General features: G+C 52.5%; 1 protein-coding gene across 1 annotated transcript in view; it reads left to right on the top strand.

The window, feature by feature from the left end:
- Positions 1-13815, top strand: part of CACNG2 (calcium voltage-gated channel auxiliary subunit gamma 2) — a 119632-nt gene that overhangs the window by 102889 nt on the left and 2928 nt on the right. The window lies entirely within an intron of this gene.

Below are 13815 nucleotides of genomic sequence, written 5' to 3'. Positions count from 1 at the left end.
ATGGAATTCCTAAAGGGTCATTTGGTCGTCATCCCCATTACCAGGTCTGGGGCTCTCAAAGGAGCCTGGTGGTGGCATAAAGGCAGATTGAGCGCCTTCTGTATGCCAGAGGCCGTACTCAGCGCTGTGGTGATCCAGAGGAATGAATGAGACACAGTCCGTGGCTGCAGGTAGAGCACAGCCTGGCGGGAGGACCCTCTGAGAACAGCTGGACTTGGGATGCAGGGGCCGGCAGAGACACACCCGAGGGCAGAGGTGGAAGGAGGGGCGAAGCAGAGCCAGCACCCAAAGCTGCACTGGCTGAACACAGTGAGGGCGTGATGCTTTATCAGCCAGATGCCAAGTGCTTGTTGGGACAGGACCCTTGTCTCATTCTTTGCTCTGTCTAGAACAGCTCTTGGAATATAGTAGGTTCACAATAAATGCTATTTGTTAAATAAAAGAAAGATATAGGATTCTTCAGTGGCTATTCCTACCTAGTCTATACCTCCATTTCCCTAATTTTATTTTTTTATTTTTTTTTTTTTTGCTGTACGCGGGCCTCTCACTGCTGTGGCCTCTCCCGTTGCGGAGCACAGGCTCCGGACACACAGGCTCCGCGGCCATGGCTCGCGGGCCCAGCCGCTCCGCGGCACGTGGGATCTTCCGGGATCGGGGCACGAACCCGTGTCCCCTGCATCGGCAGGCGGACTCTCAACCACTGCGCCACCAGGGAAGCCCTCCCTAATTTTAAAGAGAGAATTGCTTAGAGTGTTTGGTTCATTTTGGTGTCTCCGGACAGAAGACTTGAACGTACGTTAGCAGTGCAGGTTTCCGAGGGTCTGACTTGAATTGACTTAATCCAACCATATTTTTTGAGCATCTGTAACAGAGATTGGCAAACTTTTTCTGTAAAGGGACAGATAGTAAATATTCCAGGCTTTGTGGGCCATACAGCCTCTGTCCCAGCTCCTCATACCTGGCCTTGCAGCACAAAAGCAAATACAGAAGCACATGAGCGCGGCTGTGCTTGCTCCACTGAAACTTAACTTCACTTACAAAAACAGGCAGAAGGCCTCATCTGGCAGAGTTTGCTGACCCTTGATCTGTAATATGCCAGTCTGGGCCAGACAACAAAAGTGACTTTTTTTTTTTTTTTTTTGCGGTACGCGGGCCTCTCACTGCTGCGGCCCCCCGCGTCGCGGAGCACAGGCTCCGGACGCGCAGGCCCAGCGGCCACGGCTCACGGGCCCAGCCGCTCCACGGCGCGTGGGATCCTCCCAGACCGGGGCACGAACCCGTGCCCCCCACATCGGCAGGCGGACCCCCAACCACTGTGCCACCAGGGAAGCCCAGAAGTTAGTTTTTAAAGCTGGAAGATGTGAGTTCCCATCATCCTCCATTAAGCTCTAACTTGATTGGCTAGAGAAGCTAGAAGACAGAGGTCATTCTTCTGGCCCAACGAGGTGGGCAAAGCTGGGGCCCAGCGAGGTGGGCGGAGCTTCTCCTGGAGATGGGTGTGCCTTTGGCCCAGGGAGGTGAGTGGAGCTGCACCCGGGTGGGCGGGGCCTGAGTCAGCTTCCGGTTCTGGTCTGTTAAACCTACAGCACACCTGCCACGAAGGCTGGACAGACTCATGAGCCTAACATAGACGCCTCAGGCAGGGATAGAAGGCAGTGTGGGGTGCTGAGGGAGCCTGACTGGAGGCGATCATTCCAGAAGGGTTCCCTAAGGAAGGTGGCACCAATGCAGAGACTTGGACTCTAGAAGCATTCATTCATTCATTCGTTCACTCAGGAGACACTCACTACCACTCACCATGTACAGGACACTGTTGATGGTATGGGAACCCAAAGGTGAACAAAACAAAGAAAGTCAGAGCCTTTGTGAGGGTTACATTCTGGTGAAGGAAACAAGCAAAAAGCAAGGAACCTGTTATAATCATCCAGACAAGAGATGACAGCAGCTTGAACCAAGGTGGTGGCAGTGAAGGAGGTGGGAAGGGGTCAGAGCCTGAAAGTATTCCCAAGGGTATGCATACAGGGTTTTCTGAAAGGCGGCATGAGGATTTCCAGGGACAGGAAGGAATCAAGGATGGCTCCGAGGTTTGTGTCCGTGGAGGGAGCAGGCTGGGACGGGGAAGGAGGGAAGCTCAGTATCAGCCACACTAAGTTACAGAGGCCCGCGGGGAGGTGTCCTGGCCTGAGACAGGAGTCTAAGAGCTGTCAGCATGGGGATGATATTTAGAGCCGTGAGACTTGATGAAGGCACCAAGGGAGTGGTGCAGAGAGAGAAGAGGTGCAGGAACTGAGCCTCAGACTCCAAGGCTTAGAGGCAGAGGAGGAGGCCCCAGGGAAGAAGGTGAGGAGGGGTGGCCAGCGAGGGGGCCTGGTTCACCCCTGCCATCCATGATCCACCAGCTGGATGCAGGATCTGGAGCAGAGGGAGAGGAGGGAGAATGCTAGGAGGGCGTGGCTGGCCGGGAGCGCAGAGCTTATCTCCTGGGCTGGCAGAGAAAGTGGGGCTCCCTTGCTCTCAAGCCAGCAGGCCAAGCTTCAGGCAAGTCCAGCGCCTCTTGGAGGATAGGGCAGAAGGAAGGTGCCGAATTAACATCTGATGGGACAAATGACTGACTGAATGAATGCATGCGTGCTCTTACTCCCCAGTCTCCATGAGTATGTGAGGAGGTCCGCAGCTTCTCCTGAGCTGCAGAGTCCAGGGAGGAACAGCTGTAGCCGGTCCCAATCATCACTCTGGGCCACTGGACCTCTGGCCCCAAGAAGATGTGGCTGATACAAGCCTTGCCCACCTATTGCTACCTTACCCACAAAGGAATGGTGACCAGCCTGTTTTTCCCAGGCGGGGCCATCGGCTGGGTCTGCGGTGTGTGGCGCCTCCCTAGCCCTCTCCCTCCTTACCAAAGCTCCTTACCTCAAGCTGGTGAAGCGCAGAGGCAGTGGTGACCAGGGTGTGACTTCCTATGACTCTCAGGGTGTGTTGGTGTGTCTGTGTCTTGTGCACAAGGGCGAGTCGGTACTGTGTTCCGTGTTTTTTGATGCCTGCATGTCCATGCGTCTGAGTGGCTATCAGTCTAAATGTAAGTGCCTGTGTGTTTGCATGTGTCCACTTGTGTGCGCATGGGTCTCTTCGTGGTGTGTGTGTGTGTGTGTGTGTGTGTGTGTGTGTGTGTGTGTGTGTGTGTTGCGTCCAGGAGATGGGAAGTGGTATTTCCCAGCTGTCCCAGTGAGATTTGGAGTGGGGAAGAAGATTCAGAAGAATTTAGTCTCCTTCCACAATCATGTCTTAAGCACCTACTGTGTGCTAGGCCTCAAAATCCACTGTAGTGTGGCCCCAAACTGCAGGGTGGGGTGAAGCTCTCCCCACCCCACAGTCAGAGCTTGGGGCTGGGGGTGATGGTCCCAGCAACGGCTACTGTCCCTGACACACTCTGCCCAGGGGGAGGGGAGGGTTTGGCCCCCATAGGTCACACGTTCATGTACACACACACACACACACACACACATACACATCAGAGTTGCAGTATCAGGGTCTTGCCATGCCAACTACTCTTTTTCCAGAGTCAGCAGTGGACAGAAGGGGGAAGGGAGGGAGGACTCTGGACAGGGCCTATTCCTCCCCGTCAAGAGAGATCTCACCTGATTACGCTTGAACTGGGACTTGACATCTTCCCAGAGTCACTGACCCCCTGAGAGCAAGAACAGGCAGGAGAGTTCCCTGGGGGCAGCCGTGTGTCAGGAACGGACACCTGTAAGGGAGACAGAGGGGCCATTTGTAAGGGAGGTGGAAAGCAGCCAAGGCAGGCAGGACCTTGAGGATTATTTGGGGGTAAATTTACAGAACTTTACCACCAGTAGGAGACAGGAGAACATAACGGCGGGCTTTAGCACACACTGCCTGGGTTCAAATCCAGCTCTGCCACTTCTCAGTTAACTCCCTGGTACTCAGACTCCTCCGGATGGGGAGGATGTTTATCCGTACGTTCGCAGGGTTGTAATGAGGCTTGAGTGAGTCAGCATAAGACAGCTCTTCCCTCCAGCCCAGAGCACAGTAAGCATTCAGGAGGCGTTAGCCATTATTGTCGGTATGTTACACAGTGAAAAGTACAAAGGATAAAGATTAAGGAAGGGAGAGAGGGAATGCGAGAGTTTTCAGTACAGTGGTCAGAGAGGTCCTCACTGGGGAGGTAACGTTTGAACAGGGACCTGAAGGCAGTGAGGGAGTGAGTCTGGTCCTGCAGATGCCCTGAGAAGAGGGTTCCAGGCAGAGGGAACAGCCAGTGCAAAGTGTCTGAGGCTGGCATGCAGTGAGGCAGAGGGTGTGAGCAGTGGGTGGGAAGCCAGGCCAGGACTTGTGGGTGTCAGCTTTACTCTGAGACTGGGGCACGAAAAGGTTCTGAGCAGAGAGGCGAGGACTGACATCCACGCTGACAGCACTGCTCTGCTTCTGCTGTAGAACTGACTACGGGGCCCCAGCAGAAACAGAGAGACCAGTAGGAGGTGATGGCCAGAATCCAGGCTGGACACACAGGTGCTCAGGCCAGGGCGGAAGTCGGGGAGGTAGATGAGAAGGGGGCCGGTTCTGAGGCCGGCAGGTGTTACTGACAGCCTGCATGGGGGGAGGTGAGAGAAAGAGGACTCAAGAGGACACCTAGGCATCCTGGCTGGGAGACAGTGGACAGTGCTGTCCTTCTCTGAGGCTGGGAATGTCGAGAAGGCTGGGTCGCAGTGGGGTGACCGCTCTGTTTTCCAGCCTGCACGTCACAATTTCTGTTACGGACTCTTCTTTCCCACTGGATGGTGAACAGCTTGAGGACACCGCAGGGAGTAGCTGCAAATAGGGGGTCTGCTCGCACCCCGGCCAGCACAGGGCCTGCCCCCAGTCAGGCCCGGGAGATGCTTGCTGAGTGAATGAATGAGGAAGCACCCTCGCTAGAGCCGCCTGGAACGTTCACCCTCTCCCCAGAATGAGGACTGAGGCGGATGGAGGGTCTCAAGCTGAGCCAAAGCCACCCTTCCCAGCCTCAGAGAATCCCCCTCCTCCCTGTTCCCCCTTCTCCACTCCCCTCTGCCAGTCCCACCAGGCACACAGCGGGTTCCTAGGTGGGAGGTGAGAGGGATGCCAGGAGTCAAGGTCTGAGCTTGGGACTTGGAGTGAAAGGTCCTGAATCCAAGGCGAGCTCTGCTCTGTGGTCTTGGATCAGTTACTCAACTTCTCTGAGCCTCGATGAATACCAGTCCCCCAGGGGACTCTGAGGATACACTGAGACAAGGGTTAGGGAGGTGCTTTGTTAGGGCTCCCCAGCTGCCCCAGGGGAGCACTGAGGGAAGTCCACCACCCCCTCCTTCCCACTAGAGTTGAGAAGTTCAAGGAGACATCCTTGCAGCTCCGGAAATGCTGGAGATAGACACGCCCCGAGGGTCACCCAGCCCCACCCTCCCATTAGACAGATGAGGAAAAAACCGAGACCCAGAGAGGGAAAGTGACTTACCCCAGCCCAGCACACTTTCTGGGATGCCATCTGCCTCTGTGATGGTTTTCCAGGCTGCGTGCTCCTGTCCTCTGCCCGGGACCTGAAGCCCCTTCCAGCAAACCTGTCGTGAGGGACATTCCCTCCAGAGATCACCACAGTGGGTGTGACCACATCCTGCAGTCAGGGAACATCTAAGCTATAAATCGTACTAACTCACATCCACGCAACCAGAGCGAACGCTTCTCGAACGGCACCTCCCCTTCGCGCCCTCCGCCCACTGAGACAGTTTCTCTTCTGTCCTGGTTCATTTATTTAAGTGCTGGATGCAGCTACCACCACGCTGACTCCACGACCTGCACTTTAGGAAACATCAGTGGAGGTAACCCCAGGCCCATGAGAAGCAGCAATAATACGCTCTGCTGTGTGAGAACTAACATCTCCTGTTGCCAGTGGGTACCAGGCACTGTTCTAATAGCCTCGGATGCATTGACTCAACAGCCCTCATTGCCGCCCTGGGAGCTGGGTGTGCTGATGGTTGCCCTGCAGCAGAGGAGATCACGGAGGCTCAGGGCGGGGGCGGGCAGCACAGCAAGTGAGATGCGCTCAGGCCATCTCTCCGGAGCTCGTGCGGCTGATCACCCACCCCAGAGACCACAGGAAGTGGGAAAGCATCCAGCACCTGCACAGGTGGTGCTCCCAGAGGAAGCTTGCTGGACACCAAAATCCCTTTCCCACGTCCGTAGGTATCACAAACGTTCATGGAACACTTGACTATGTGTGTGCCTGGCCTGACACTTTATAGGTTATCTGCATTCATCTCACAACAACTCTAGGAGATGGGTATTGTTGGTGTCCCCATTATACAGATGAGAAAGGAGAGGCACAGAGGCCACGCAGCCAGTGGAGGGACCAGGATGGGACCCTAAGCAGTCCACATCAGGAGCCCACGCTCCTAACCACCACTCAGGACGGCTCTGCCTCCCTCCCTCTCTCCCTCCCCCTCCTTTCCCCTCCTCTCCTCCTCTCTCTCCCATCACTCTCTCTCTCACACTCACACTTTCTCACACTCACTCTCGCATGCACTTACGGCAGTCTATCCCTTTTCACAGCATTCAGGAGGAGAGGGCGAGAGATGCCCCAGAGCCTAGAAGCTCCTCCCAACCCCAGCACATCTGCGATTCTATCCCATTAGAATGGATCGAATTCCAAATGGAATAACAGGCATAAAGTTAAATACGCCCAGATAATAAGGAGCCTGCCTTCTATTTACCTGATCATGGCAACTATTTTGATCAAAGGCATGACCAGCACCTGGCCAGCCTGGCTGAGTGGTCCCTAAGCAGAGGTCTGGGGGGCACAGGACCACCAGGGATGGATGCAACCTTAGGCGTCATCTGGTCCAACCTCATCTGAGCCAGACCTGAGACCCAAAGAAGGGAAAGCCCACACTCAGGCCCCAGGATGGGCCAGGCAAAGAGTGGGCCCCAGGAAGAGGTCTGCCCACCTCTCCCCACCCCCAGGGACCACCCCCGCCAGACCGAGTGAGGAAGTGGAGCCCCTGTGTGCAGCTGTCTGCCTGTCCTCCAGCTGTGTCCACCACAGCAGGACACCATAGGTGCCAGGCCCACAGGGCACTGGATCACGAGATGGTTTGTCTACAGAATTTGGCCAAAAAGAGGGTAAGCAAGGTTATGGCTGAGACCGCCCCCTCCAAAAGGCAAGATGTCATTCCCTCCTGGGTACTTATGACACTCTTCATTTCTGTCACCAGCATAGGAGACAATAAATTGTTCATAGTTTACCAAGGCTCTGTATTTTCAAAAGCTTCCACATTCTTCTTCCTAGTTAACCACTGTCACCCTGTAAGTTAGACAGAGTTCCAATTTTCAGCCCCATTTTACAGACAAGGAAGTGAAGGCCCAGGGACACCATGAGATTGGCCCAAGGTCTTCCCGAGCCAGTCACTGAACACTGGGGCTCCCCAAGCCTCAAGGTGAACCCTTGTACTCTTCCAAGCTCAAGCTCTGCTGTGCTCACCTGTGTCTGTGACGCCCCTGTTTACAGCTTCAGCCCAGAGTGCACCTCCACTTCCCAATCTTACACATTCGACTGTCCCTCCACACTCTACGTGTGTGTCCCCAAAACATCTCAGACTCCACGTGCCCCAAACCAAACCTTGATTTCCCTCCCCTCACCCCTTAGGCTTGATCCTCTCCCAGTTGCATAAGTGGTTGTATCCAGCCAGCCAGCAAACCTGAGACCCAGAAGTTATCCTCAACGCCACCCTCTTCTCCACCCATATCCACTCATCACCACGTTTTACTTCACCTCCTAAACATCCCTCAAATCCAGCCACCTCTGCCCACACTTTTTGTACCCACCCTGGTCCAAGTACCACCATCGCCTGGTCAGCAGCACCTACTCCTGGTGCCCTGTAGCTACCCTGGACCCCTTCTTAATTCATTTGCTTTGTTTATTTTTTTAAGTTTTCTTGGAGTATAGTTGATTTACAACGTTGTGTTAGTGTCAGATGTACAGCAAAGTGAATCTGTTATATACATGCATATATCCACTCTTTTTCAGATCCTTTTCCCATATAGGCCATTACAGAGTATTGAGTAGAGTTCCCTGTTCTATACAGTAGGTCCTTATTAGTTATCTATTCTAATACTGAGTGAAGTAAGTCAGAGAAAGACAAACATCATATGACATCGCTTATGTGTGGAATCTAAAAAAAGGGTACAAATGAACTTACCTACAAAACAGAAATAGAGTTACAGATGTAGAGAACAAGCTTGTGGTTTCTAGGGGGTAAGGAAGGTGGACAAATTGAGAGATTGGGATTGACATATTCATTTGCTTATTAAAATGCACATCAGATCATGACAGCCCTGTCGGCTTTAAGGCCTTTATAAATTTATTTATTTGTTTGTTTGTTTGTTTGTTTATGGCTGCCCTGGGTCTTCGTTGCTGTGTGCGGGCTTTTCTCTAGTTGCAGCGAGCGGGGGCTACTCTTTGTTGCAGTGCGCGGGCTTCTCACTGCGGTGGCTTCTCTTGTTGCGGAGCACGGGCTCTAGGCATGCGGGCTTCAGTAGTTGTGGCACGTGGGCTTAGTAATTGTGGCTCGCGGGCTCTAGAGCGCAGGCTCAGTAGTTGTGGGGCACAGGCTTAGTTGCTTCCTGGACCGTGGCTCAAACCCGTGTCTCCTGCATTGGCAGGCGGATTCTTTAAAGACGGCCCGTGAGTTCCTGTGTGGCCTGGCCCCAGCCTGCCTCATCTTCCTTAGAGCTCCCCAAGGCCCCGCACTGACTCTTTGTGACCAGCCCTTTCACGTCCCCAGATGAGCCATGATTCCTCCAGCCCTTGCTCATGCCACATCCTCCCTAGAACACCCTGCCTCTACTCTGCCCAATTAGCTTCTCTTATCCATCCATCTCAGCACCAACATCACCCTCTCAGGGAAACCCTCCCTGTTGCCCATGTGAGTTCAGAGGATGCTCTGAGAGCCAGGGGGTGCAGTTGTTAGGCACGCAGAGCCTGGACTCAGAATCCCTGGGTTCACAACCCAGCTCCTCCATTTCCTCGCTGGGTGGCCTTGAGTGAAGGCTTAACCTCTCTGAGCCTCAGTTTTAGCCTGTGTGTGATGGGGGTAATTACAGCACTTACTTCATGGAGTTGTAAATGAAAGCAGTGTACTATATGTACACAGTCCCACCATACTCTGATCTCTCAGGCAACATCAGCCATCTACAGGTGACATTAGCCTGTCCCTTGCCTTCACGGTGCCGTATGGGTACCTTTCTTCCTCAGCACTTCATCCTGGTTGGTAATTACATGTTCATCTGTGCTGTATCTCCCTCATGAGAATGAAAGCCCTATAACGGCATGGACCAGGCCTGGTTTTGCTCCCCTATGCCTTCTGTGCCCAGCCTGGAACAAGGCACGGTGATGGCCACTCAGTCAAGAGCAAAGCATCTCCCCGCTCTGAACCACACAGCTTTTCCCCAGTACAGTGTATTATGCTCTCCGCCTGGGGTGGCCAAATTGCAACGGTTAGGCTAAATTTGGCCTACCAACTGTTTCTATAAATAAAGCTTTATTGGAACACATCCACACTCATTTGTTCACATATTGCCCATGGTTGTTCTCAGGCTACAAGGGCAGAGTTGAGTAATTGCAACAGAGACCATATGGCCAGCAAAGCCAGAAACATTGACGATGTGTCCCTTTACAGAAAAAGTTTACCAGTGCCTGCTTTAGGTATTTGTAATCTCCTTTAAGCCAAGGCCCATGGCTCATGGGGTTGGTAGGAGGTTTAAGTGGGTTCATCCATGGAAGGTACTTAGCACAGGGCCTGGCACATAGGAAGAGCCCCAGAAATGTCAGTAGGTGTTAATATGCTTACTCATAGGAGATCAATAAATACTTGTGCATTGAATAAATGAGATATTTTCTGCCCCTCACGATAGATTTTAGCGGTAAGACCACCCCAGCCTTAGTGGGAAGTCAGGACAATTCATGTGTCTGGCATGAAGGGGAAAGGACATTAGAAATAACAAAAAGGGCTTCCCTGGTGGTGCAGTGGTTGAGAGTCTGCCTGCTAATGCAGGGGACGCAGGTTCGAGCCCTGGTCTGGGAGGATCCCACATGCCGCGGAGCGACTAGGCCCGTGAGCCACAACTACTGAGCCTGCGCGTCTGGAGCCTGTGCTCCACAATAGGAGAGGCTGCGATAGTGAGAGGCCCGCGCAGCGCGATGAAGAGTGGCCCCCGCTTGCCACAACTAGAGAAAGCTCTCACACAGAAACGAAGACGCAACACAGCAAAAATAAATTAATTAATAAACTCCTACCCCCAACATCTTCTTAAAAAAAAAGAAAAAAGAAAGAAAAATTGCTACCTTTTACTGCCCGCCTAGCATCAGAAACAATACAGATCTTATCCAATTTAACCCTTACAATAGTGCTTCTCAAATTTTCAGACACATACAAGTCTTGTTACCAGGATCTTGTTAAAATGCAGATTCTTTTTTTTTCAATTTTATTGAAGTATAGTTGATTTACAACGTTGTGTTAATTTCTTGACCAAGGTCACACAGTTAGTAAGTGACAAAGCCAGGATCTGAAGTTAGGTGTGACTTAACTCCAAAATCCCCACTCTGTCTGTGACATTGCCCAGCCAGAAAGACCTCTTTGGAGAGATTGTTTCAGTGTAGGGGTCCCTGCCTGCTCCAAACCAGCTTCCTGCCAGCCTGAATCTGGGTCCTGCGGACTTCGGCCTTCCTAGGCTTGGCACTGTTTACCAGCTTCCCCCGTCACCTTTTTTCTGGGCAAAGAGGCCTCTTCCAAGGGAGGCTAGCGTCTGGGTTGGCTGTGCCGGAGTGAAGAGGCTTCTGTTTATGTTGCCTGCTTGTCACCATATCATAAGCTGCTTTGGTACCTTGTGAAGTGGTCCTGTTTTCTCCACATTGCTCTCTGCTGGCTGCAATACAACAGACCTCTCCCTCCAGCCTCCCCGCTCTTTATCACGCACACACACACACACACACACACATGCCCATGCGCACGCGTGCACACACAGTTTCTCATCTCCCTCCACAGCTGGTGCTCCCTCTCTCTGCCGGCAGGAAGGCTGAGGTGGGACACCCAGGCTCCCACAGCAGACCAGACCGAACTGGAAACGTCAGGCCCAGGGCTGCTGTGAGGCATGAGCTCTGAGGACACAGTCCCAGTCTGCCAAATGCAGCATACTGTGGGCAGGAAGAACCTGCTTTCTTGGAGGGAGAAGGTCAGAGAACTTCATCTGCCTTGCTCATCTGAGCGGTCACCACTGCCCCTTGGAAGTCACACCAGTCTCTCTTTCTTTCTTTATGCTGTCGTCCCCCTTTCCAGTTGGTCAGAAATCATATCCACGTGGAGAGGGCAAGAGCATTAGAAATCGGCTAACGGTCCACACCCATTTTACACATGGGGAAACCAGAGAGGGCAAGGTATTTATCTCAGCCACACAGCAAGTGAGTGGCAGAGCTGAGATCAGAATCCCGATTTCTGGACCCTGCATGCTTCCCAGGCTCTTTGAAATCCCCAGAGAGAGAGTCCAGGGTAGTCCAAGAGTTGGGCTGACCTGGGCTTGAATCCTGACTTACTAGCTGGGTGGCTTTGAGCAAGTTACTTCACCTCTCTGAAACTCAGTTTTCTCATCTGTAAATTGTGGCAAAAAATACACCCTGCAGGGGTGTTACAAGGATTAAATTATAACATGTACATCAGACCCAGCATGGTGTGGGTGCTTCACCAATACTATCTCTTGTGCTTCAATACGTTCATACCATCTCTGTGTGCTTATGAAGATTGGCATCCAGGTAGCTATGAGTGTGCACGTCTGGGCATGCGTGTCTGTGCGGGGGGGTGTGGGCTGGGGGATGAGGTTGGGGATATAGCTTGTCATCTCAGAAATGACTTGCAGGAAGAGAACATCCGCTCGGGTCTGGGAGGGAGGCAGCACTGTCCTTGCCTGCAGTGGGGGAGGGGTACTGGATTGCCGAGTAACACAGCTGTCCTCCACCCTCTCACCACTGCTTCTATATGGGCAGCAAGGTCCCCCCACCCCGGATGCAGAACTCCACCCTTCTTCAAGGCCCCTCAAAACAATCCACTCATCCAGGAGCATCATTAGCAGTGTAGCCTTACTGAAGAAGATCCAGGGGGGAGAGAAGAGAAGGGTTTTACATCACACATCACAGCAAACTGCCTGAAACTCTTAGAAAAATTCTTCGAGTGCTATATAGAAAAATTCTCTTCTTCACATATCCTTCGTGGTCACACTGCCACCAAAAGGAACAGGGGTGGGGCACTGGGGAGGCACTTCCCCTCCAAAACATAGACCCCCCAGCCAACCTCTGGGCCGAGCCAAAGGGCCCTCTGTCTAAAAGGACTCAACTTCCTAGGTTACCATTCAAGCCACCCGAACATGTCAAGAAAGCATCCCTTTCCTTACACTAGCCTCCAGACACCTCTGTCTCCTGCCTGTCCATAGCTCCCAGGACAGGGAGTCAGGAGCCCTGAGATCACTCTCTGCCTATTTGAATCTGGATAGAAAAAAGTATTTTACTTTCCGGACACACTTTGTAGAGGACTCCACCCCTCTGGGTCATCTTTCAGACACTGTCCCCCCACTGTAGACCCTCTGCCGCCTTCCCTTTGCCCTCAGCCGTCCGTGCCCCTCTGCATTCTCATCCTCCCACACGCAGGAGTAAAATAGTCATTAAAATATTTTCTTCCCCTGCCTGTTAGCCCTTCCTTCTTAACTTATCCTGAAGGGTTTTTTAATTTGCTTTTTGTTTTTCTTTTTCTTTTCTTTTTTCTTTGCAATGTGTCAGCTTCTTCCTCTTCCTGGACCACCTCTCCACGTTTATTCACAAGGCAAGCTTGTATCAGAGGCTTACTGTGTCTTTGGCTTTGAACTAGGTGGTGGGGACAGAACGAATGAAGAGAGAGAACTGAAAAAACAGCTACATCCTGGCTCTCATGGGAATCCATGACCTATGGTGGACACATATATATATAAGCACATATTTACTATAATAACTATCATTTACCAAATGTTTACTATGTGCCTTCAGAGACTTATCTAAGTACATTATCAGAATTAACTCATTTAATCCTCACAGCAATCTTAGGAGGCAGGCACTGTCACCATCCCTATTTTACAGGTGAGGAAATCGAGGCACAAAGGTGAGATGACTTACCCAAACTTATCCAGCTAATAAACGCCAAAGCCAGCGTCCAACCACTAAAACACACTGCCTTTCCATGTGCCCCAAGTGCCCCAAAGTGCAGAGGAGAGAGCTAACAACTTTGCCTAAGGAAGTCAGGAAATGCTTTGTGGGGGGGAGGGGACTTTTGAGCTGGGTTTTTTTTTTTTTTGCGGTACGCGGGCCTCTCACCGCTGTGGCCTCTCCCGCCGCGGAGCACAGGCTCCGGACGTGCAGGCCCAGCAGCCACGGCTCACGGGCCCAGCCGCTCCGCGGCACGTGGGATCCTCCCGGACCGGGGAATGAACCCGCGTCCCCTGCATCGGCAGGCGGACTCTCAACCACTGTGCCACCAGGGAAACCCTTGAGCTGGGTTTTGATGGATGAATAGAAGTTTGCTGAGTGAAAAAGAGCAGGCAAGACATTCTAGGAAGAAAGCTCAGTATGTCAAAAGTCAGAAACGTGCATTAATGAGTCATGGGAAGTTTGCCATGGCTGGACGAGAGGGAATGTGGGGATGGGCAGAGACCAAGTCCCATGGGGCCCTGTGGGGCTCATGAAGTGCTGCGGTTTGATCCTTGAGGAAGTGGAGC

This window comes from Mesoplodon mirus (assembly GCF_964341445.2).
Source record: "Mesoplodon mirus genome assembly, chromosome: 11".
Lineage (NCBI taxonomy): Eukaryota > Metazoa > Chordata > Mammalia > Artiodactyla > Ziphiidae > Mesoplodon > Mesoplodon mirus.
The sequence above is the reverse complement of the archived record's forward strand: the minus strand, read 5'-3'. Positions and strand labels throughout refer to the sequence as shown.